The sequence below is a fragment of the Chinchilla lanigera genome, unplaced genomic scaffold, assembly GCF_000276665.1.
Source record: "Chinchilla lanigera isolate Chin_1 unplaced genomic scaffold, ChiLan1.0 scaffold00004, whole genome shotgun sequence".
In the NCBI taxonomy this organism is placed as follows: domain Eukaryota; kingdom Metazoa; phylum Chordata; class Mammalia; order Rodentia; family Chinchillidae; genus Chinchilla; species Chinchilla lanigera.
The window spans coordinates 344,936-370,277 of record NW_004955405.1 but is presented as its reverse complement, the minus strand read 5'-3'; the positions used below and the strand labels follow the sequence as shown (position 1 = coordinate 370,277).

Below are 25,342 nucleotides of genomic sequence, written 5' to 3'. Positions count from 1 at the left end.
GACCATACTCATTAGTGAAATAAATCAGACCTGCATGTGCAAGCACCGCATTGTCTCACTAGTGTAAAACCTGAAAGAGTTAATTTAAACTCGGAGGTATGATAGACATTGTGAAATGATAGGAAAACACTCAAGGGTAAAGGGCAACTGGGATGTGGGAAAGAGAAGGGAAAGAAGGAGAAATTTTGTATATATGTATATACATGATAGTTAACATGGTTGTTCTACTGTCTTCTATTTCTTTGCTGAAAGAAACTGTCAGTGAGTCCTTGATTGATCAATATTGCATGTCTCTTTAAAATAAAAAAAAGAAGTGAAGTTTAAAAAAAAAACAAAAACACTGGCAATACAGCATACCTGTGCACTAAATACAGGAGCACACAATTATATAAGACAAATTTTAACAGACCTTAAAAATGAAATAAGTAGCAACACAATTATAATGGGACTTTAACATCTCATTGTCACAAGGAGATAGATCAACTAGACAAAAAATCAGCAAAGAAATAACAGAACTAAACCAAACTTGTGAACAAATGGACTTAGTAGACGTTCACAGAGTGTTCCACCCAACAAAATCAGAATACACATTCTTTTCAGCTGCACATGGGACATTCTCTAAACTAGACTATATACTAGCACACAAAACATGCTTAAATAAGTAAATGCAAAGGAATTGAAATTATCCCATGCATATGATTGTCTTCAAATTAGTTGTTCAGATTACCAGATATATGCATCCAAAATTGGTCTAAAACAATTTCAGCATAAATTGTTCCTTTCAATAAACCAATAGACATCAGCAGTACAATTATCTCAGCAAGGGATATATTACCATTTTCTTTTTTTTTTTTTTTTTTTTTGGTTTTTCTCCGGTACCGGGAACTGAACTCACAACCTTGCATTTGCCAGGCAGGCGCTTTGCCGCTGAGCTAAATCCCCAGCCCCTATTACCATTTTCTGATATCCTCTTCCATCTCCTTTTTCAAAGTACTGTAGTTTTCAATATAAAGGTGTTTTACTTCCTTCATTAGATTGATTCCCCAATATTCCATTTTTTATGTTATTGTGAAAGATGTGGTTTCCTTAAGTTCTCTCTCAGTGAATTTGTTATTTGTGCATAAGGAAAGAAAAGACTCCGATCCATGCAATTAGGAATGAAAAGGGTAAAATCACAACAAATCCTGCAAAAATCCAGAATATTATCAATACCTACTTGAGAATCTGCATTCATGTAAGATGGAAAACACAGAAGAAATTGACAGATTCCTATATACATATGAATTACCAAAGCTGAATCACGAAGACATAAAAATTCTAAATAATGCAGTCTTGGTTAATGAAATTGATGATGTAATTAAAAACCTACTAACAAAGAAAAACCCAGCTCCTGATGGAGTCACTGATGAATTCTCCAAGAAATTTAGAGAAGATCTAATGCCAGTATTCCTCAAACTTTTTAATGCAATTGAAAATGAAGTAATATTCTCAAATAAATTCCTGAAAGCAAGCACTACCCTGATACCAAAACCAGAGAAGGATCCAACCAAAAAAAAAAAAGAGAATAGGCCAATCTCCCTAAGGAACATAGATGTAAAATTTTTCATAAGATACTGCAAATAGAATGTTGTAAATTATCAAGAAATTATACAACATGATCAAGTAGGATTCATCCCAGGAATGCAGGGATGATCCAACATATGCAAATCCATAAATGTAATAAGCCATATTAACAGAACCAAGGAACAAAAATCACATGATTATCTCCATAGATACAGAAAACCCATTTGACAAAGTCCAACACCCATTTATGATAAAAATCTTACAGAAAATTGGAAGATATAGTCTTTATATCAACCTGATAAAACCATTTATGACAAACCAATAGCTGACATCATCCTAAATAGTCAAAAACTGAAAGTTTTCACTCTAAAATCAGGAACAAGGCAAGGATATCCATTATCGCCAATCTTATTCAACATAGCTCTGGAAACATGAGCCAGAGCAATTAGACAAGAGAAAGAAATGAAAGTAAAAAGGACAGGAAAGGCAGAAATTAAATTACCACTATTTCTGAGTGATATGATTCTCTACACACAGGATTCCCCAGAACTCCACCAAAAGACTTTTAGAATTAATTGCCAAATTCAGCAGCATAGTTAGATACAAAATCAACACTCAAAAATCAAGATCCCTAAATTTATTTATTTATTTTTTATTAAAGAGTAAAAGAAGGATAACATAGTAATAGGGGGGCTTACCAAATTACAGACAAAGTGGTAGGAAATTATCAATGGCTGTTGTTTTACAAATTGTTATCTACAAGATAGTTTCTGGGGAAAACAAATAGACAAATAATAGTAAGTTACAGACAAAAGTGGTAGCAGATTATCAATGGTTGTTGTACTATACTTTGGTACCTTCAAAATGGTTTCTAAAGAAAATAAATAGAGCTATACATGAGTGACCAATTGAATGTTCATTGACTATTTTCAATGGTTGTTGTAGGAAACACATAGTAATAAACATACATCCATTTACGAAATAGCATAGGAACAATACAAACATTACAGAGTTATGGACAGATTAGTAGGAAAATATCAATGGCTGCTGTAATACATGGTGTTATCTTCAAAGTGGTTTCTTAGGAAGACAGATACACAAGAAAGATCTAACAAGTAGTTACAGCCTAAGGGTTGTCAAAAATAGCATATTACCTCCTCACCAGTGACTCCTTTCACTGAGGTGTGACTGCTGGAAGGAAGCCCAGGATTTAAAAGAAGGACTGAGAGACTTGCACCTGTGTCTAGCAACAGGCTGTTCTCTTGTTCCTCTATAGTCATGATTACCTGGGGCTCCTCCATGAAGATGACAGTCTGGCCAGGGTATGCCCTGGGCCCCCTCATTCCAGTTGGACTAACTGGTAGGAGGGGTCTGAGCTCTGGGCAGACCAATCTCCAGTGGTCACCTTTGCATTCAGGGCATGGCCCAGGAGGCTTCTTAGGGCAGTCCCTCTTGAGGTGGCCTGGCGTTTAACAGCAGTAGCAGATGAATGTAGTTGTTGAGTTCTTGGGGCCCCAAGAATCAGCCTTAAGGTCTGTTTCTCTTAGTGCTGCAGCAAAAGCAGCTGCTTTTTCTCAGTCTCTTTGTTTTCTTTCCTTGGCCTCCTCCTCATCACAGCTATAGAATACTGAGGAGGCAATTCTTACTAACATCTCAAGTGAGACATCTGGGGCAAAAGCCATTTTTTGTAGCTTTTTCTCTCCAGCCTCCCAGCACATTGGGACTGTGCAACCACTTAGTGTCCTCTCCCCAACCTTCAGCACCAGGCAGCAGGAATCTCGGTGCAGACCTCTCTGGAGCTCCATGCACTCCTTCACCTCAGCCTGTACTGTCAGGGGAAGAATGGCTTCCAGGGGGTCTCCCCAGGTATTGTGCAAGGTCCTCCTGGTTTCCAGCTTCTGAACAGCTCTCATGACCCCAGTCAACTAGACCTCTGAGTCTTCGGGTGTAGTCTGTATTGACAAGTTCTCTGGGTCCTTGTTCAGCAGCTGCTCCTCCGCTGATTCTGGACCTTTCTGGTTCTCAACAGCAAGGGCAAGAGTTACCAGTTGTGTGGCATGTGTTCCTAGAGGTTTCTCCATGTCGGGATGATTCACGCACATCCCCAGGAGGGCCTCCACAGCTGGAGTGTGGTGGGCCAATTGTGTCCCTGCTTCTCTGTGCCATGATAGTTCTCGATCGTGTGGTGGCGGCCAGCCTGAGCGCTGACACACGCCAGCGTGCACCACTGCAGGATTTCCCAGGCAACGGCGGCCTACCTCCCAGGCGCCTGCACTGCTAGGGGCTGGCCCAAAGGCCGGCGCTCCCAGCCACGTGGCTTCCTGGGCGATGGCAGCCTGCCTCCAGGCAAGATCCCTAAATTTAAAAGAATGACAAAAGAGGGCTGGGGATTTAGCTCCATGGCACAACACCTGCCTGGCAAGCGAGAGGTTGTGAGTTTGATTCCCGGTACCGGGGGAAAAAAAAAAAAGAATGACAAAAGAAGAAAATGTGGTAACTCAAAAAAATTAGTAGCCAATTGATTTATAAAATATAATCACTTTCACTTAGTAATGAAATTTACATAAACCAGAAAATTTTAATGTCCTTTTCTGATATTTTTGACATTGAAAAAATTGTTAACTGTTCTCAAAATTACTCTTAAAAGTGGATGGGGTGGTACCAGAGATGGAACCCAGAGCCTTTGCACTGGTATACACCCCAGCCCTCTTTTTTTTCAAGACAAGGTCTTGCTTATTTGCCCAGGTTGACCACAAACTTGTGATCCTCCTGCCTCAGCCACCCAGATTGCTGGTTAAAAGTGAGTTTTGTGGCAATCATTTCTAATTTAGTCTTACTCATCAACAAGATTTAACAATTTTAATTTTAGCAATCATAACTAATGAAAACTGTAAAAATACAACTCAATATTTAGACATCAAGATGTCCATTATTAGATTGTCACAGTTAAGAATGAAGGCAATATCACCATCCAAAATAAAGAAATAATCATTCACAACTATAGTATAGAGCTTTGAAAATAATAGTCATAAGAAATTTAAATAACAAGAAAATTCTTTAATATTACATAGTGTTAATGGAGATAGTAGGGCATAAAGCTATCTATATAGGTATATTTAGATAGCTTGTATATGTAGGTACACATGTTTGAATGCATGTGTATGTATGAATGTATGTGTTTTACCAGTAATCATTGATCTTAACTATAGAAAAAAATACCAGAGTATTACCTGGTATAGGAGCACAACTAGAATTTCTTGCTCCCGTATTTTAATGCTTTCCTGTACTCTCAAATTCTTTTAAAATAAGAATGTGCAGGCTGGGGATTAACTCAGCAGCACAGCACTTGCCTGGCAAGCACAAGGTCATGAGTTTAATTCCCAGTACTGGAGAAAAACTAAAAAACCAAAAAAAAAAAAAAGAAAATAAGAATGTGCTCATTCCATAATCAGAAATTTTAAATTTCTACTTACTTATTTTGTATTGTCCTTGGCTATTTTAAAAAGAATAATATTGGAAAGAACTTTGAAAATTATAAATAGAGGTTGTAAACTGGTAGACCACATATCTGTTTTTGTTTGGTTCATGGTGTGTTTGGTAAGTTGATTTTGTTGCTGGTATTAAAACATAGGAAAATTGCATATAAAAACCTACATATCCAGCCTTTTTGGAAAAATCAAATCTCATCATGCTGAAACCAAATTCCCACAGTGCTGTCACAGCTGGAGCTCAGTAGCAGCTCCAGCTTGGTGGGGCATGAACTTGCTGACAGCCTGCTTCTGTCATTCACATGGACCCACTCTGATCCTCAGAGCACTTGGCATTGCTAGGACTCCTTCAGAAATGTGACTGTGTGTTCATAGCACCCTAATGCATGCCACCTACCACCTACACAAAGATGCCCAAGTTCAACGCTGGGTAGCCAGGAGTGGAACACACTGAGACCTGCAAGGGCTTAATGGAGTAACAGGTGCCCTTTCCCCAGCTCAACACTGCTGAGCTGCTCCACTGTGTCTCCTCCTGATTAGTACTTGTCACACACGATCGACACAGCCGGTTACAAGCTGTGCTAGAGTCACCGTGATTATGGGTAGATTCTGTCACTCTGTGCTTTTTCTGTTTCTCAGTATTTTCCATTTCTTATTTCAGATGTTTCCAACTTTTTTGACATGTTTTTCAATTTTTACATAAATAGACTGGGTTTTATAGGTTTCCCCAGCTCATGAAGACACTTTTGCATTCTTCATATTAAACTGTCCAATTAAAGTTCATTCATTCATCCAGCCAGCCAGCCAGCAAGCCAGCCAGCCAGCCAACCAGCAAATAGTATTGTGTATTATTAAGAATTTGCAGTGAAGACTTCTATCTAGGACACATAAAGAGTTTAAAAAAAAAAAATCAGGCCTCCCAAATTCAAAGACCCAATCCAAAAATGGGTATCTGAGATGAATACACACTTCTCTAATGAAGAGATACTAATGGCGAATTAAATACATTTTTAAAAGTTCAACGTCATTAGTCATTTGAGAAATGCAAATTAAAACAACACTGAGATTCCATCTCACCCCAGAAAGAATGGCTATCATCAAGAAATCAACCAATAACAAATGCTGGAGAGACTGTGGGGAGAAAAGAACCCTACTTCACTGCTGGGGGGAGTGTACGTTGGTGAAACCAGTGTGGAAATCAATTTGGAGATTCCTCACAAAACTAGGTTGGAAGTCCCATTTAACCCAGCTATTCCCCTTCTCAGTATTTTCCCAGAAGAATTAAAGACATCATACCACAGCGATATATGTGCACCCATGTTTATAGCAGCACAATTTGTTAAGCTAAATCTTGGAAACAACCCAGATGCCCATCCACCGAGGAACAGATAAAAAAGTTGTGGTATTTTTACACAATGGAGTATTACTCAGCTATTAAAAAAAGATAAACTCGAGGCTTTTGTAGGTAAATGGATGCAACTAGAGACCATACTCATAAGTGAAATAAATCGGACCCACATGTGTAAACATATTGTCTCCTTGGTGTAGGAACCTGAAAGACTAGGTAACACTCAAAACGTACAATAGATGATAGGAAAGGGAAAGAAATTGCTCAAAGGAAGGAACAACTAGGATGAGGGAAAGAAGAAAAAAGAAGAAAGCAGGCAAAACATAAATATATATATAAATAGCTGCGATGATTGTATTGCTGCTGTCTAATGGTGTGTTGAAATGAACAGTTAATGCTCACAATTTTTTATGTTATGATCAACTTTGCATGCTTGTGTCTGGTGGTCTGAGCAACTGATTTGAAGGTAACAATATGCAATGGAATTACAATGGTGAACTGCTACCATCTTGTCTAGTGAAACTCTGTATTATCTCTAATGTTTTATTGAAGAATAATTTTCTTATTCTCTTTAATGGTTTCAGCAATCTTTCATTCTAACATCTGATAATCTGAGCAATGTAGTTGAGGATAGCGATATGCAATGTAACAACCACTGTTGATTTGTATTAATTTATCTTGAGACCCTGTATCACTTTGAATATTCTTGCTTTGATTTGTTTATATTCGTGATACTGATATGCTGCTAGTGTTCTATTTTTTTGTTTGTTTGTTTCTCATGTACTACTCTCTTTAAAATAAAAAAATTTAAAAATTAAAGAAAAGAATTTACAGTGAAAATACAGATAAGCTCCTGTCCCGTGTCTCTGACTGAGTTGCATCTTTCTGAAAGAAGCCAGACAACTAAGAAATGAACAAACAAGATGATTTTGTAGAGTGATACATGCTGGCAAGTTCAGGGAGAGCCTTGCAGGATGAGAGAAGGAAAAGCTAGCTAGTGTGAAGGCTGGGAAGTGGGAAAGCACTTGGCAAAAGAGAGGGGCAGAAAGAGGTCAAGGGCTGAATCACCAAGAGAGGAAGAGAGGAAGGAGAGAAGTCAGCCATGGGAAGGAGATTCCAGCCTTGTGGACGCTCTAGGGAATTTAGATATTTTTCAAACTACAAAGGGAAGTCTTTGAAGGTTTTTAGGGAGACATTTAGAAGATTGCAATAGTTTGAATATGAAAGGATGGTGGTTAAACCATGCTGGTATTAATGAGATTCTTAAAGTTATTTAGATTTTTCTCAGGTGCAGTCATTTTCCTTAAATCCTATAATGCCACAGAAATATAGACATATGTGTAAGTAATCTAGAAGTCAGGCATTTATGGTAGGCTAGATTTTGAGTAGTTCATATTTCACTGTGCTTAAGGGAATAAATTATGGTCATTCTCTGATTCTCATATGCTATTTATTGAAGGTGTACCATTATTTTATGTACTGCCTGAGGACCAATCAAGCTATGCTACAAGGCTTCCTCCTCATGTGGAAATTTTTCACACTTACAGAAAATCCCCTCAAGGGTATTTTTATACTTCTATTTTCACTTTTCTCTATATGCAATAAATTCTATCATAAAGCTAAAATTGGTTTAATCTTTTAAGACATTTTATATAGAAATTAAAATCATTATATGTGGTACTAATAATGTGCATGACTCAACTGAAGTGGGCTTAAAAATGTGTACAGCTGCTTCCATGTTTTGCATTTGAAGGCCATGACAACCCATCCTAACTTGCCTCTGGAGAACAATGATCAATGATACTATCATTTATAAACACAACCTGATTTTTAGAGGTTTTAAAATGTAAGAAAAATATGCATCTTATAGTTGGCAATAGTATAGTGATAGTAGGAAAATGTCTTCATAAACAAAAAATGTAAGTTTGAATCTCTTGATTTATTGCTGCTTCATTCCATAATTTATCTTCTAATAATCAGAAAACATGTATCTACCACAAATCGAAATATCTGTGTTAAAGGCTCGGCCAGCAACATATGGTGTTCTAGAAGATGGTAGAAACTTGAACAGGTGGGGCCTAGTGGGCACAAATTAGGTCCCTGGGAGTTTGTCCTTGAAGGAGCTATTGGAACCCCAACCCCTTCTCTCTTTTGCTTCCTGGCCACCATGAGGTGAGCAGCCTCCTCTGCTTCCTGCACCCACAGGGATGTACTGGTGACCACAGTACCAAAGCAATAAAGCCAGGCAACCAAGGACTGAAGCCTACACTTCCTTTTACATTGATTATCTCTGCACGTTTTCACTGTGACAGAATGCTAACTGCTACAGTGTGTGTTACAGATTAAACTGTATTTCTCAAAAGATATGTCTAAATCCTAACCTCCCATACCTGTGATGGTGAGCTTATTTGGAAATAAGTTCTCTGCAAATGCAATTAAGTTAAAATGAGGTCACACTGGAGTAGAGTGGGTCCTACACCAATGAGGAGTGTCCAAAGAGGGAAATTTGGACACAGAATCGAAGGAATGTCCTGTGACTACAGAGGCAGAGAAAGGAGTGATTAATCTATAAGTCAAGGAATCCTTCTAGCCCTTGAGCTTTCTTTAGTTTTGTGTCTGGACAAGTGAAATACTGCTAATTCATGATATAGAGGAACCTGGAGGATGTTGGCTAATTCTTTCGAGTCCATGCTGCCTTTGGACTCCTCATTGATCCAATGTAAGACTTTAAGAAGGACACACAAAATGGATCATGTTTAGTGGTGAGTACTAAGGGGAGGCAGAACAGTGCCGTGGGATGCTATGAAGAAGAGGAAAATCTCTTGAGAAATAAGATATTTGGTTTTATAGCTATCTTCAAAAATGAGAAGTCCATTAATGTGGAAATTACAGTTGTTTCATTTGATTTTGATTTTGATTTTTTTCCTATAGCCGTAGAGGGAAAATGGGTGTCATGAGTAGAATTTATAAGGAAGTAGAACTTGGGAGAATTTTCAAACAGCTAACTGTAAAGTAAGTGAAGTTTGTATCAGTAACAGTATTATGGTTAAGGCCAAATAATCTTTTGTCCAGGGTAATCTAATAAAATTCAAGCATCCATAGTGATAGTAATTAACTAAAGAGTTTCAAAAGTCTCTTCCAATCTTACAAATTTATGCTTCTATGAAACTGGATAAACAGTTAAACTTCTATATGTGCAGGCTCTATCTTCACAGATTCAATCAACCACAGACCAAAAGTATTCATAAAAGCGCAACTGTCTCTGCACTAAGAATGTACAGAGTTTTGCTATGTCATTATTCCCTAAACAATGCAGTATAGCAGCTATTTATATGGCACAAACATTGCATTAGGTATTGCACATAACTGAAATGACTTAAAATATATGAGAAGTTATGAACGGGTTATAGGAAAATGCTATGCCATTTTGTTCAAGGAACTGAGCATGCTCAGATTTTGGAATCTGCAGGGGATCCTGGAACCAATTCTATGAGAACACTAAGAGACAACCATAGACATAAAGTTTCTAAAGCAGAACTCAGTTATTCTATTTCAAAGACAAATGGAACCCAAATTCTTTTTTAGAAAACTTTTATCACATTAGTTTTTAAAATATTAGAGTCAGTATCACTTTCAATACTTTTTTACTCCTATGCTTATAAAATTTTGATTATTTGCCTCTAATAAGACAATTTTAATGGAGTTTTTTGCACTACTCTATTTTATTGCCGAACATATTATGAAGTACTTAAAAGCACAAAGTACTTCAGCTTCATTTTAGAGAAGATGCATTGGGGTCAGGAAGCAATCCATTTAATAAATGAACCTACCCTGTAATTTAATGACTTACAAACATGGTTTAATAAGTACTGTATGAAATGGGGCTGGGATTAGAAGATGTATCTGCAGATCTACTATAAGGTACAACCCTTCTTCTGTGCTTGGAGAGGAGAGGTTTGGTTTATTGACTTGCCAATTTGGAGGGCCTAGCAAAGTGATAAAATCTCAGGAAAGGTTACCAGGAAATTTAAATTTATCAGTTTTATGGGAGCACATCTGGAGGATTCTGAAAGTAAACCTGTCAATTGGCAGAAAACAAAATCAAGATGTTCTGAGAAATGAAGACATTTCATCTAACACAAACTAGAAAAACAAAATAAAAATGATGGATGTCTTAATTATCTTGAAAAAAGGAAATTGTAGAAATATAACATATTTAGGACATAATCTTGTCTATACACACATTTTATTATATGAACTGCAACTTATATAACCACACATAGCTTCTTGAAAAGAAAATTATAGAAATAGGTGTAATGTTTCTTGGAAATCTTGACATTTAAGACTGGCTACAAACACAAAGCATCATCAGGCTTTCTCTTCAAGTTTCTGCTGCCTTTTATTTGATTTTTTTGGTTTTTCTCCGGTACCGGGAACCGAACTCACGACCTTGCGCTTGCTAGGCAGGCACTTTGCCGCTGAGCTAAATCCCCAGCCCCTCTGCTGCCTTTTAATTGGGAAGGAATTCAAATCCTCCTCACTAAGCTATGCCTGTAATGAAAAATATAAATAATTGTATGGAACATGAGGTGTACAGTACCCCATTAATGGGGAAAAGAAAGAGCTGGTCAGCAAAAGAAAGTCATGTAAACAGTCTTGGTAAAAAGTTATCTGCAAAGTTTGCACTCATCAGAAATTTGACCCATGAATAATATCCTGAAGATATTGTTTTCCTCAAACAAAAGTCTCCCCCAAGCTTTCTTAAAATGCTGTCAATAGAGAATCACTTCCCTAATAAAGATACCCCCAATATTGCCTTTTACAAACACCCTGAAGTAATTATGATGTCATTCCTACCCATGTCAGGTAAGTCACTGCCTCCATTATCTAATTAATATTTTTTGAACAAAATTAAACCTTATAATTTCATCAAAATGATAGAAACAATGTGAAACTCAGTGAAGAGTTCTCCTCGGCCAGTGGGCTGGAGCAGTCACCATCAGTTTCTAATAATAACCATAGTCAGGCCCATGTCACAGGAACACAAGAGGTTATTTTGTTGTCGTCATTTCCCAAGCAAATTCCTTAGCTACTTATGATTCTCATAGGGCCACATAGTAAATCTCTAGAGTTGAAGCAATAACTGCTGAATCATATTTGTGTTTATTGCAAAAGCAATTATAGTGATTTATGCTTAGGAAGAAAATATAATGAAGGAGAGTCTCCCAGTTCCCCATCTCCCCATGACCATAAATTTTAATTGCTTGTTATTATTTTGATTCAAAATCTAAAATAACACATTAAAATATTCTCTGAGGCAAATGTCTGTTCTAAATACACAATTCAATAGCATAATTAGGTCAAGTTAATTAGCTAACCACCAAGTCAGAAGCAGGACATTTAGTTTTCAATAATAGAGACTCTTCTTGTGTGTATACTATGCTATTGGAGCTGTTTAAATATTGTTTGTAAATCCAAAATGATTTTTAAAAATCTTCTTCTTTGCTTAGGCCATTTATACTTGTGGAGCATATAAGTATACTTTTTAAAATGTAATTCACTCTTCAGAGAACATTACTGAGTAACTTCTATTTCTCCAAAATCATTCCCCTTACATTATTAAGGATAAAAATATAAACATTGTTAAAACACAATTGAAAGACAACAAGTATAAAAATTTCTAAAGCAGATGTATATCTGTCATTCAAAAGGAATATTAACCTACAAAGAAAAGAAAAAGTGGTAAAGTTAGGCTGAAAATGAAACTACTCAGCCTGGAGTCTCCGCCGGAGCCTTGGACTTGAGATGCTGCTCTGTGCAACCTACCCCAGGAAGCTCCCTGCCCACTGGTCTAACACACTGGCAATGGAACTTAGAAGAGAAAAGTAAAAATGTCACATTGAAGTTAAAAAGCTGAGAATATTTCTCAGCTTAGCTTGTGGAATAGAAAGACAATATCTGGAGAATTTCAACTCCCTCTCCCCAAAGCATTACATAAGTAAATTTTAAAAGAAGTGAAATTGTGGAACCTTTAGTTTAGAAGAGTTTATCTGCTCTTGAGAAAAACTGCTTTTACTCATTCACCCATAAAAGCATTTACTCTTTTAAGTCTCATGGAAAATACAGCTGAATATGTGATGTGGCTTTTCAATGCAGAGAAATTATTATCTCACTGAATTCTATCCATGGCACAGAACACAATAGAAATGATGTATCACTCCGTTTTAAACTGTTGACTAAACACTTCTAGTTCAAGATATCTAGCTTTATCTCTCTGCCTTCAAAAAAATGATACTGAAATGACACCAAAACAAACTCTCAGCAATACTGTCAGCCCAGAAAATGTATCCTCAGCACCCTAGAAAAAGAGGAATTCTGATGAGGATGAGCTGAAGGAAAAACACAACACAGCTGAATCATCAAGTGAGTCTAAGTTCAAAGGCAATGGGGCCTAGAAAGAGTGAGCAAAGGTTTCCCATGCTGCCTGTGCCAATCTTGCTTCCAGAAGCTGACTCAAAGTGACTGCCTTTCAGTTAAGGCCACAAGGATATCCCTCCAAAAACAAGTCTAAGGCATGATATAGCTCAGCAGCATGGCACCTGCCTGGCAAGCATGGGGTCCTGAGTTTGAGTTATGATTCTAAAACATTTTTTTAAATACAAATAAAATATAAGGGCTGGGGATATAGCTCAGTGGCACAGCACCTGCCTGGCAAGTGCAAGGTCCTGAATTTGAGCCCCAGTACTAAAAAACTAACTAACTAACTAAATAAATAAATAAATAAATAAAACAAAAAACAAAAATGTAAGTCTAAGGACAGGGAAGAAGGATGGTACTTCAGGAGACCTAGTACAGCAATGAGGACATCAAAAATCCCTGCACTTAGAAAATAGGCAATAAACATTCTCCAGAAGAAAGTGAACCTGACTATATTTTGCTATACTTAGATATATGAACACACATACATCATCTTAGTTACTTTCTTGTCACTAGAACAAAGCACCAAGAACCCAGAAGTTAAAGGATGGGAGGTTTATTTTGGCTCAGGATTTTAATCCATGGTTGGCAGGCAGCAAGGCAGAAATAGCATTGTTGGACAGCTTGGGTAGAGGAAAACTGTTCAACGCATGGCAGCCAGAAAGTCGAGAGAGAATGGAGGAGCCAAGAACAAGGAGCCACCTTTCCAGGTCATCCTTCCACTGACCTGTCTACTCAAAGCACGTCCCACCTTCTAACAGAATATTCAACAGAAATCATCAGTGGGTTAATCCACTGATACATATAAGCTTGCCATGGTCTAGTTACCTCCCCAGAGCCTCACATCTGAATACACGAGGCCTTTGGGAGACATTTATCTAAACCATAACATACACATACATATGAGGAGGGATATTGCCTGAATCATTATTTGCTTCTAGAACAAGACCAATTGTCATTTGAACACTGAAATATGCTCCTGCTCACCATAGAGTCTAAAGTACTAACCATAGATAAAATAGGCATGGAATAGTAAGCAAACATTTGAGAAAATTCAACAACATAAAAGATAGCTAATAAATTCCATAAATAAAAGAGCTAGAGCCCTAAGCAACCAGGGAGTATTTAAAAGTAAGCACAGCTAGCACTTTCAAACCATTCAAAAAAATCATCTGTTAAAAACAAGAATTCTAAGAGAAAGAAATCATTACAACAATCCATAAGTAGGGAGAATAGAAAAGGAACCACAATTAAGAAATCAACCTCAGATATTTTCCCAGGAAAAATCTGGGGATAAAAAGTAAATAAGTCAAAGCAAAATGATCAGAAGTATGAGAAAAGAGAGAGGGTGAAGCATGAATTTACAGAGCGATGAATTCTAACATTCTTCAGCCAGGTACTTCTATGGAAAGAGGGAAAGAGAATGAGGATGAAAAGGAAGGGAGGGGAGAAAAGGAGATAGAGATGATGAAGAAAAAATAAAATATCTTACTCTTCAGAAGCAACCTATATTTTGAATGGCCCCAGTATTCTCATCAATTTGATCCAAAGTTTTGTATAGAGGAGTAAAACCTGATTAAAAAATTAAAGTGTTGAAAAGAAACAATTGGAGAAGTTGCTTTCTCAGATGGTAAGTTGTAATTAAGATAGTGTGATTTACAAGAGGGAAAGAAATACAGCTATGGAAACAGGCAGAGCATTCAGAAATGTAGTTACGCATTTAGGAAAGCTTGTTATATAACTAGAGTGGTAAGATCAGTGGGGAAGGGAAAGGCTAATTCATAAGTGGCACTAGGGTTATTTATTAGCCATATGCAAAGGGGGCTCCCTGTCTCACTTCTTACAAAGATAAAATCATTCCCACATGGATTAAAGATTTTTATGTAAAAATAAAAACTATACACTTTTAAAATTGAGTTTAGAAAACATCTGTTAATATGAATATTCAACTAGAAGGTCCATATGTTCTAGTTGTAAGTGGAAAGTGGCTCTACTTCTTTGGAGTGCAGTCTGGTCAAATATATTTGTATTAGCCAATTTCCCATTGTGGGGACAAAACTTCCACCTTCCACCACTTAAAGAGGAAAGTTTATTAGTTTTAGAGTTCAGTCCATAGTGACTGGCTCCAACGCCATGGAGGAAAGTCATGGCCAAGTAAAGCTGCTCAATCCTAGGAGCCAAGAAGCACAGTGAGAAGGGAGAAATTGGAACAAGAATATACCCTTCCTGGTCAAGTCCCCAACAACCACCTCTTTTAACCAGGCCCCACCTCCCAAGTCTCATTCAGCTGGAACTCACCAGTGGATTAATCAACTGATGAGTAGAGTGCCTTTGTGAGCCAACCTCCTTCCAAAAGCCTGTCTTTGGACACGTGAGACATTTGAGAGACATTTTAGATCTCAACCATAACCATATTTAATAGCTATTGCTAATGATTTATCCTAAGATCTTATATTTGGATACAATATTTACCTTAGAGAAACTAACATGTCCTTAAGAAGACATTGTGGGGTTATTTAAATAGAAACAAATAAATAAATACAAACAAAATTTTTAAAATTTAAACATTAGTAAAAAAATAGCAAATAAATTATGGTACACTCATAAATTATGGTTGAATCACTGAAATACTACATATGAGGCATAAATACAAATGAGAGATGCTTATATCAACATAAAAGAACTCAAAGAAAAGCAAGTTGAAAATGGTATATGTAGTATAATACTATGTCCTTAAATTACAAAAGCATGCAAAACAATATTTTATGTATGTACATGTGTGTTTAAAATATTTAAAATTATATGAGAATAATGCACAGCATTTTATGGTGGTAGTTGGGGAGATAAAATGGTAGGAGCCAGGTGATGTATGTAGAAGGCTCCTCCTTCCTTAATTTTGAACATTGAGTATTTTGTCTCAGTGATAAGAAAAAAAATGACTAAAACAGAATTTGGTACCAAGAGTGGGGTTGTAGCTGTGACTATACCTGACCATGCAGTTCAAGAGCCCTTGGGAAAGACTTGTGGGAAGAGTTTTAAAAGGTTTGGAAATTTCACCCAAAAGAAAATTGCTAGAACACCATTGGCTGTTCTATATGGGGAGATTCTGGTCAGAACTCAGAAGACCAGAAGGCTGATAAAAATCGTGCCAGTAAAGACCAGGCTTAGGAATTTTCTGCTGGGAAAAGGACTGTATTGGGTGCTGGACTCCAGATAACATGTGTTATGGCTTGGCAGAAAATTTGTCTGCATTTTGTGCCTGTCCCAAGACTTTACCTGAGATTACGATTAAGGGTGGTGGACTGATTAATCTGGAAGAAAAAATTTCAAGGCAGTTAAATGTTGAGGCTGTGGCATGGCTGTTGTTGGGGTCTTTTAGCCAGATTTCTGTTGAAAACCAAGAGCAAAGAAGCCAGCAGGATTATTTAAAATGTTGTGAGTTTGGCAAGAAAGAAAGCTCCAATAATGCTATAGACTATAAAGATAGAGCAGAGGAGATCTTGATTGCTGAGGAGAAACAAGAAAATCAGAAAGATGGCCTGAGGGCATAAAAAAAAGCAATAAGCCTCCACCCTTTGCAAAGGTAAAAGATTTTGATTGAAAAGAAAGCTGCAGAGTGTCATGTTTTAGAAGGGCAACAGCAGCTGCATCAGGTTTCAAAATGGCGGTGGCATAGAGAATTTGTTCCTCAGAATCAGATTCACAATGCTCAGCAATTCAGGCACTCAATCCTTACAGCAAAGACAGAAGAAAGCCTGGTTACTGCTCCATCTAGTAGCAGACATTGGCATTATCCACATGGCAGTAGTTTTAGGTGCATGCAGAATGCAAAATTTCTGAGGTTAAAAAGGCTGAGAGAGCAGTGTGTAAGCTGTGAGTGAAAAGTAAAATAAAATAAAATAAAATAAAATAAAATAAAATAAAATAAAATAAAAAAATAAAGCTGTGAGTGAAAAGTCTAAAGTGCAGTGGAGACCCCAGAAGTTTGAAAAAGCCAAAAATGTGGATTGTCTACAGAAAGACGCAATGAAAGAGCAAAGCAGGTCTAAGAGAAAAGACATGGGAGCTGTAACTACCAGAAGTACCATAGAGATGGAGTCACTCAATCTGTTTGGAGTTCACAATGTGCCACAGATAACTTCAGATGCTGGACATTGAACTACAGGATTTAATGTTTTCCCTGCTGGATTTTGGACTTGCTTTGGTCTCATTCCTTTGTATTCCCGTTTGTAACTTTTGGAATGAAAATGTTTATTTTGTGCCATTAAATGTTGAAAGTGTTTTAACTTTTCATTTGTACAGGGGCTTGCAACTAAGAGTTCACCTTACAGCTTAGAGGAGACTTGCTACTTGGACTTCTCAGCAATGCTAAAACTGTTAGGACTTTGACAACTCTTGCAGATGGACTAAATGCCTTTTGCATAAAGGGATGTGTATGAGCCTTTGAGGGTGAAATATTATGGTTCTAATATAATATAATGTTGATAGACTTAATACTGGTTCTTAAGGATTGCTAATCCTGGGTTATAATGTTCAAGTTGTAAAATGATAAAAATAATGTCTTTGTAGATGAAAACTGATTTAAAGAAATGTATCTGGTTACCAAGTTGACAAGGGGTGGATTGTTATGGTTGATACATTTTGTCAACTTGAGGAGTCTAAAAGCTTAACTAACTCAGCTGTTCTACATCCTGAAGTAAAAAGGACCTGCCCTTACTGCTCTAGGATGTTGTTCATTGTGTCAACTTAAAAAGTTTAAACGTTCAACCAAATGATTCAGCAGGGAGCCAGGGTCCTTACTTTGTGAACATCCTCAGCCTGTGGAAGAGAAGGGCACGGAGACGGTGTGGGCGTGGGCAGATGGCCGATATACAATATAAGGAGGGAAAAGAGGCTTGCTTCCCCCCTTCTTGCTCTTGCTGCTTTTGCTGTCTTCTGTCACCTTGAACTGTTGCCCCTGTGCCATACCACCCTGCCTTGGAGGCAGCTGATTAATAGATTAAAACTTCTATAAACTGTAAACTAAATAAACCTTTCCTTCCTTAATTTTGGGTGTTGGATATTTTGTCTCAACAATGAGAAAAAAATAACTAAAACACTTGTAATTTTTTCCACATGTATATAAATTATAGTAAATATCAAGATTTTAATGAAAATGGGGCTGGGGATTTAGCTCAGTGGCAAAGCGCCTGCCTGGCAAGCACAAGGTCAGGGTTTGATTCCCAGTACCTGAAAAAAAAAAAAAAGATTGTAATAAAAATGGCATATAAATTTGTTTTTCCTTTTTCTCCATGTTTAAAATATTTTATAATAGTCACTTTACAATTACTTCAAGTTAATTTTATAATTAAGTGATAATACATAACTAATTTTGTAATTAATTCAAGTGTACTTTGAAAAGAGTGGGAAAATAAATCAGTAAAACTTGTAGCTAATTCTAAATAAGGGTTAATGCAATATATTAAAAAATTTATAATCTAGAGAGTTTAAGTGTCTTACTCAATGTCACAAAGCAGATGGTGGAGGCAAAATTTCTTACCAAAAACTTCACTGTTCCACTTAAAATACTCAAATAAGACAGAAAAGCTCATTCAGAATAGTAGCTGTGTAGATCTTCTTGAATTAGATATAAGATCTTCAAATTATGAGGTTGAACAGGACCATAAACAAATAAATACTAGGAGAAAATTTTTGCAACATAAATCTTTTAAAAAGGAGTAATCCTAAGGATGCGTAAAGAGATTCAACTTTTTAAAAAAGACATACTAAAAAAGCAAAGTATTAAGCGGCAATTTATGAGCAAATACAAAAGGGTCAAATTATGAGAAAAATATTCTCAAATGAAACAGTATAAAGTTAAAAAATGTAAACTGTTTATCCTATTTATGGTTGGCCAGAATGTTGAGGGAAATACTTTTCTATATCACCCTTGCAACTATAAAAAGACATGATACATTAGTAGGTTCTTTCATAACTAAAAAGTCACATGTCTTGTTCAGTCCTAAAACAGAAGTTTCTCCACATAAATACAAAGATTGATGCACAGCATTGTTTCAAATAATGGTATGTTGGAAGTATTCAAAACACTCATCAACAAAAAATAGTTAAGGTATGGAGTATGCACACTGTGGGATGCAGTGCTGTTAAATTATATATATATATATATATATATATATATATATGCTGCATATTTTGTATAAAATGAATTGTGAACATGTGTACTTACATAAATGGTCACTAAAAGAAGAAAGTGAAAAAATATCAAAGGACAATTTAGGATAATTCTGTTAACTTTTAAAAAGATAAAATTTTATATATATATAAATAATCACAATGTCATGACATACTGGCATATATTACACACATAACTACATATATATGAAAGTTCTCCAGGAAAGTATGTCATTATTACTAGAGACGCCCTGATTAAAATGATTAGTAGGTAAAAAGTAAGAGGAACTTTGACATTTTACTGTATGTGCTTCTGTACTCCATGAAATTTTTATAATACATGACTTCAAATTACTTTGTAATTAAAAATATAAAATTTCAAAAAATAAATTTTATGCTTTGATTGATTATAACAGACAAACCACGCTTAGTATCTCACTGGGTTTTGCCTGTGCAGAAGTATGTGGAAGAATTTTAATGAGCAGTGAGGCTTAGTTTGGAATTTGACCCTGTAGCCTATTATAGAATGCCCTTCCTTTCTCACTTCTCATGGACAGTGTTTCTGGACAAATAAATGCTTTCCAGAGCAGTGCTGATGATCTCTTAGCATTACTAAACACTTATAATGTTCTTTTTGAGGGCATCACACAAAACACTTCTCTTGGTCCTCACAACAACCTCGCATGGGGCTGGGGGTATAGCTCAGAGGCATAAGTGCCTGCCTGGCAGGCACAAGGTTGTGAGTTTGATCCCCGGCACCGAAAACAAAAAGAAACAAAACTCTCATAGGAGATACTACTGTTATCCCATTTTCTAGACAAGGACACTAAGTTTGGAGAGATTAGATAAAGTAGGGCTCTGAGGTTAAGCAGCCTGGTTGCAGGATTTGTTTTGTAACTACCTCCCTGTGTTGCTCCCCAGACTCAAAATCCCATCTATTTCTTTTGGTCTTTTCTGTGTCGCAAGCACTGATTCCAAAGCAGCTGGATTCATTCAAGATTAAATCATGGTGCGAGCAAATCAGTGAGGCCCTTTAACAGATTCTAACAAAACTCAGAATCAACTGGCCAATTATGACATTACTTATTTACTTGCTATCCCTATAATAACGACTCCCTGAAGCAACTGCATGCTACACTCTGTCAATTGTTATTTTGGTATTCTTTCATTTATTGACACACCTGGCAGCCACAGTTTATTCAGAGTGACAGTAAGTACTACCTGACTTTTCTCTTTTGTGACAGAGCATCAATATTGATCTCTTCCCCAGCTCAACACTCTTAATGTGATTGAGTATTCACTGCTAGTCTTGACTGAAGGTATGATAAATGATAATAACATTCATCAAATTCTAAAGAAGTCACAAATTCTGGAAAAGATATTGAACTTCAAAGACATTATTTTGAAGGTTCTTTCCTTCCCTTGAACTGTATCCCCAGTGTCAGTCTTTCCCCGACACTGTTACCTTCTTCTGGTTTCGGCTGAGGAAGAGGAGGGCTGTGTTATATTTATTCCTGAGCAATCTATCTGCCAGCTAACTGCTCACCCAGATTGTGTATATCCCTCCAGCTGTTTTTGCTCTTAGGGGCCACAGGTTAGTGACTGAGGAGTCTACCTCAGACTCCTAGGCTCTGATGAAACCTTCTGCTTACATAGCAGTAGAAAGATCAATAAGAACTGCATCTTGTTTTTAGTAACTAACACATCTTTGCTTGTCCACATCACCCTCAAAACTTAATGGCACATCAGAATTTATTGGAGGGTCAGACAAATATATTTAACTTGAATATTTGAAAGGAAAAACACCTTTATATATGTGAATTGATTTTTAAGTCATCTATCAAAACACATTTGCTTTATTATTTGGTCTTTGGGGTTCTTTGCTTTGCTACCCTTGTCCTCAGTGTTGGGAAGGATGGCAGACGATATACAAGTCTCCAAACAGTTATAAAGACACCCCTCTCCTCCAAGTTGGAATTGCTTTCAAGTCTCCCCCATCAGCAGAGAATTCATGAAAAACAAATGTATTCAGCAATGTATTTTTCTTAGCACCTCAATTATTTAATCCCATCTAACTTCTGAGCTGGGAAAAATGTTCTAGATAGACCAGAAGGCTCTGAAGTTGAGAGGAATCAATAATTTTCCTAATCTAGAAATATCTGTTGAATCAGAACACAATTCTTCCAAAGAGAGTGCTCATTGATACAGGAAATAGTCTAGATTGCTATTTTCAAAAAGTGCTGTCCTAACTGCAGCATAAGCTATACAGGCCCCACATCCAATAGCATAAGGTTTTATTTAAAAGAAGAATGTCAGTTCCATCATTCCCTCTTTGCAGCTTTTGGGCAGTTTTTTGTTTTTTGTTTTTTTAAGGGCACAACTGTAGAATCATTCATCCATTGGTGCCTAGGAAAGAAGCGCTGACATTTTCCACATTATGCCTGTTTGCAGGTGGCTGCTCCTGTCTGTATGCCTTCTCACAGATGAATGGTGAACACCCAGGATGGATAGAAGAAGGGTGGTGCATTCTGCTACACGGAGAAACAAAGCTGGTGTAGTGTGTCCTCGTGGTGTACCAAGGATGCATGCTTTGGTTTATTTTAAAGGATTGGGTTTTTTTTGTTTATTTTCTGATATGTTGATAATATTCTTAAATATCTCAAATGCTGTAGTTCCTCAGATTTGCAAATGCTATAGAATTAAGATAAATTTTCAAGATACCATTTTCTATACATAATTGCTTCTCTGAAATTCAAGTTAAATTATGTTTTCTTCAAGAAATATTTTCCTTACATCAGTGCTAAACTGGTAGATATGGTCAAAAACACAGAAGGATGTTGTACCTGAAGTGCATCTCTCTTTCCTTCATGAATAATCTCTGTAGTCTCTTCATCTGTCTAATATTCATCTCTCTGAGTTCACGTACATTTTTAACTTCCACAGCTATTACTATGCTGAAAACTTCCTGTTGAGAATGGTACTGATATATATTCAATTTATAATGAGTGACAGTTTTGGAGATAATTAGAAATTATCTGCATATTTAGGAAGAATTGAGATTTATAAGCAAACAACCCTCTTACTTACCAAAAAAGGAGGAAGAGAATTCAGGGTGGAAGACAAGGTCTCCACAATTTGATTGAAGCAAATGGTCTACTTAACAGGTAGGATTATGGGGAAGCTCCTTGAAGGCAGGAATCATTCTTTATTTTGTTCTAAGCACCTAGAATAGTCTAAGCACCTAGAATAGTCCTGGCACAGAGTTGGTTAATAACATATATTTGTTGAATAATTTAATAATTAATTAATAAATTAAAGGCCCATATTTTTATTTTATATGGAGGAAGTGAAATTGAAATGATTTGCTATTCAGCTTCTTTATTAAAGAGTAAGGCCTCATTTGCAGAACTGCCTGTTGTATTGTCTAGGTCATTGTCCTTCCTCTGCCCCCATCTGCAATGAGCAACATGTATCTCCAGGCTGGAGGTAAGACCCTAAGGTAGAAGAAGGGGTGACTGTAAGCTTAGGCAGATTGTGGGCTTGGAGTTTTGATTTAGAGACTTAACAATCCTTTAATGTTTTGAACTTTTGATGTTTTTAATTCAACATTCATTAAATAATGATTCCACTCTCGCTGGTGTAAAAAAGGTTTTGGCCCTGAAAATATAGCAATGATTTACACTGACATTCTTCTTCCATTCAGTTGGGGTTAGGAAACAAAGATAAAGATTGATGAACTGATGTATTAGCTGATTCCAGGGAGTGATAAATGCCAGAAAGTAAATTTTAGGTGGAAATAAAAGATTGATGAATTGATTTATTAGCTTATTCCAGGGAGTGATAAATGCCAGAAAGTAAACTGTAGGTGGAATATGCTGACTATGTGCAGGAGAACGAGGAGTGGACAGCACACAGACTAGCAGGAGAAGTTACCAGCTTTGTGAGGAGGTAAAGCAGGAGCTGGGATCCCAATAGCAAGATGCCATCAGTCCTACAAATGGGCACCATTTTCCACGTGGAGAGCAGGCAAACACCAATGATCCCACAGGGAAACAATCCTAGCCAGTTTAAGAGGACAGCAGACCAGGGGGGATGAGGATGAGGAAGGACAGCAGCTCTGGATATGTTGTATTGCAGTTCACTGCAAAACCATTCCATGTTTTAAAGCAGGTTAGGAACACAGTCAGATATCTTTAAAATTCTGTTAATTTGTTTTGCTTTGTTTTGTTTTGTTTGTAGCGTATCTTCTGCCCTTAAAATATTTAAGATCTAGAGAGATAAAGAGAAGAAACAACAGCTCAAGAGAGAAGATGAGAAAATGTAACACTAGAGCAAGTTCCTTATAGTTACAACTCCTAAGACTTACCAAAAGTGCTTGCTTAAAATACAGATTCTGATTTTGGAAACCTTAAACAGAACCAAAAAGTAATATTTTACGTGTAAGTGATTGAGATGTAAATGGATAAGCTATTATTTTAGTTCAAGAACTGCTTCAAGCTGAAATGAAAAGATTTAAGAGTCTTCTAGATCAGCCAACCCTGCTTACAAGTAGAGGAAAATCACAGGAAAGAATTGTACTTTGTCTGGAAAATAGCTACTTCCTGCCTTTGCCAAGAATTGAATCTTTGAGAAAAACAAATTTTCAGAACTTTCTTTAAAAGAAGCAAGAGCATAAAGAATATAGACTTGATAGAAGTCACAATATCCAGCACATTTATTCGATGATTCAGTTTCTTAACTTACCCACACCCTCCATGCTCCAATTCTTGTTCCAGTTCTCTCCTGTTATGATTATAGATGTCTTTGCCCATGAAAGCCTTGCTTCTTCTTGACTCACAGCAAGTCTCACCACTCATGGTTACAAGTGTCTGTTTTTCACTTTCCATTTCTGGGTAACACACACAAAGCTACTGTGGATAGCAAGCCTCAGCTTCTCTCTATCTCTCCATTTAGAGGCAATGCTCTACCTAACTCTTCTGAGTTCTTGTGCAATTGCAGGCAGGAAGAAAAAGGAAAAGTAGAAGGAGGAGGAGGGAGAAGAAAGGGAAGGGGAGGAATAGAAGGAGGGGGAGGAGGGGAAAGGGGAAGGGGAAGGAGAAGGGGGAGGAGGGGAGAGGAGAGGAGGAGGCCGTTTTGCCCACATAGTTAAGGATCTCAGACAGAAATTCAAACTCAGCTCTTGGCTCCCAAGAAAATAGGGAATTTTGGGCTCAAGGCTCATGGCAGAATTCCAAACTCCGAGTATACAGTTTCAAGTAGAGTTTGTGTAATATTTTTCTTTCCATGGTAATGAAGATGTCCTTGTTTTAACATTCACATTTACATCTACCAAGCATCCAGAATTGACTTTTGAGTATGCTCAGAGGAAGAGATCAATTAGTCAATTCACCCAGCACTATTGATTGAATACAAAAAAGTCCTTTCTCCACTGTACTTTTACCATTATCACATAGAACCAGTCATTATCATCATCATTTCTTTATAATTTGTCTTCTCCACTAAACCAGGAGCATAAGACTTTCATTTAGCATTTTTCTGTGTACCTAATACAGCTGCCTGTCAAAAGTACATATTCAGTAAATGTTTACCTATGCCATATCAATCTAAAATATGGGCAGTGTTCTTGCAGAAAGCACCCAATCTTTTTCAAAATTCAAGTATCCTGTCTTAGTATATTAAGAAAATTTTAAGAATTTCCTTCTTCTTCCCTTCTTTCCTCTGTTTGTCTAATGATAGGATGAAAATCCTGCCTTACTGGAGACAGCCCAGCTGCAGTACCCAAAGATGCAGAGGGCTCTGCAGGATCTACTGCCCATAAATCTACCTTACCATGTTTTCTGGTCTTTGTGAGACTAGAATTGCTTGCTTCCTTCGTCTTGTCACTGGGACAAGATTTATGGCTAAGATTTATAGTTAAGCCAAGCCCTTATGCCAAGAGAATTACTTTCAAGAAAGCGTAAGTTTTCTCCTGTGTGACAGACACAGCACATGTCAAGATACTTCTTTTTCTTATGTTACTCTACCTTTTGTTACAACAGTGTCTCAACTATGAACTAATGTAGGTTGAGAAAAAAAATATACATTTTTGCTTTTTACCTCCTTTTATAGCACATTTATCCAGGAAAATGGGAAAATTAATTTATATATTTTAGAAATACATAGTTGGTATATCCTCTCATAATACTTCAGTGTATAAGAAATTAGACAATAAGTTTTTGAAGACATAAATTTTGATTTTTTTTAGCTATGTGCTATTCCTGGTCTTAATACATAAAATAAATAATTGGCAATGAGT

General features: G+C 36.8%; 1 long non-coding RNA gene across 1 annotated transcript in view; it reads right to left on the bottom strand.

The window, feature by feature from the left end:
* LOC106149740 overlaps positions 1 to 24,027 on the bottom strand; it is a 73,412-nt gene extending 49,385 nt beyond the window's left edge. The window contains exon 1 of the long non-coding RNA XR_001236095.1: positions 23,791 to 24,027. This is a non-coding gene — a long non-coding RNA (uncharacterized LOC106149740). The remainder of the gene's footprint in view (positions 1 to 23,790) is intronic.
* Positions 24,028 to 25,342: the final 1,315 nt, after the last annotated feature.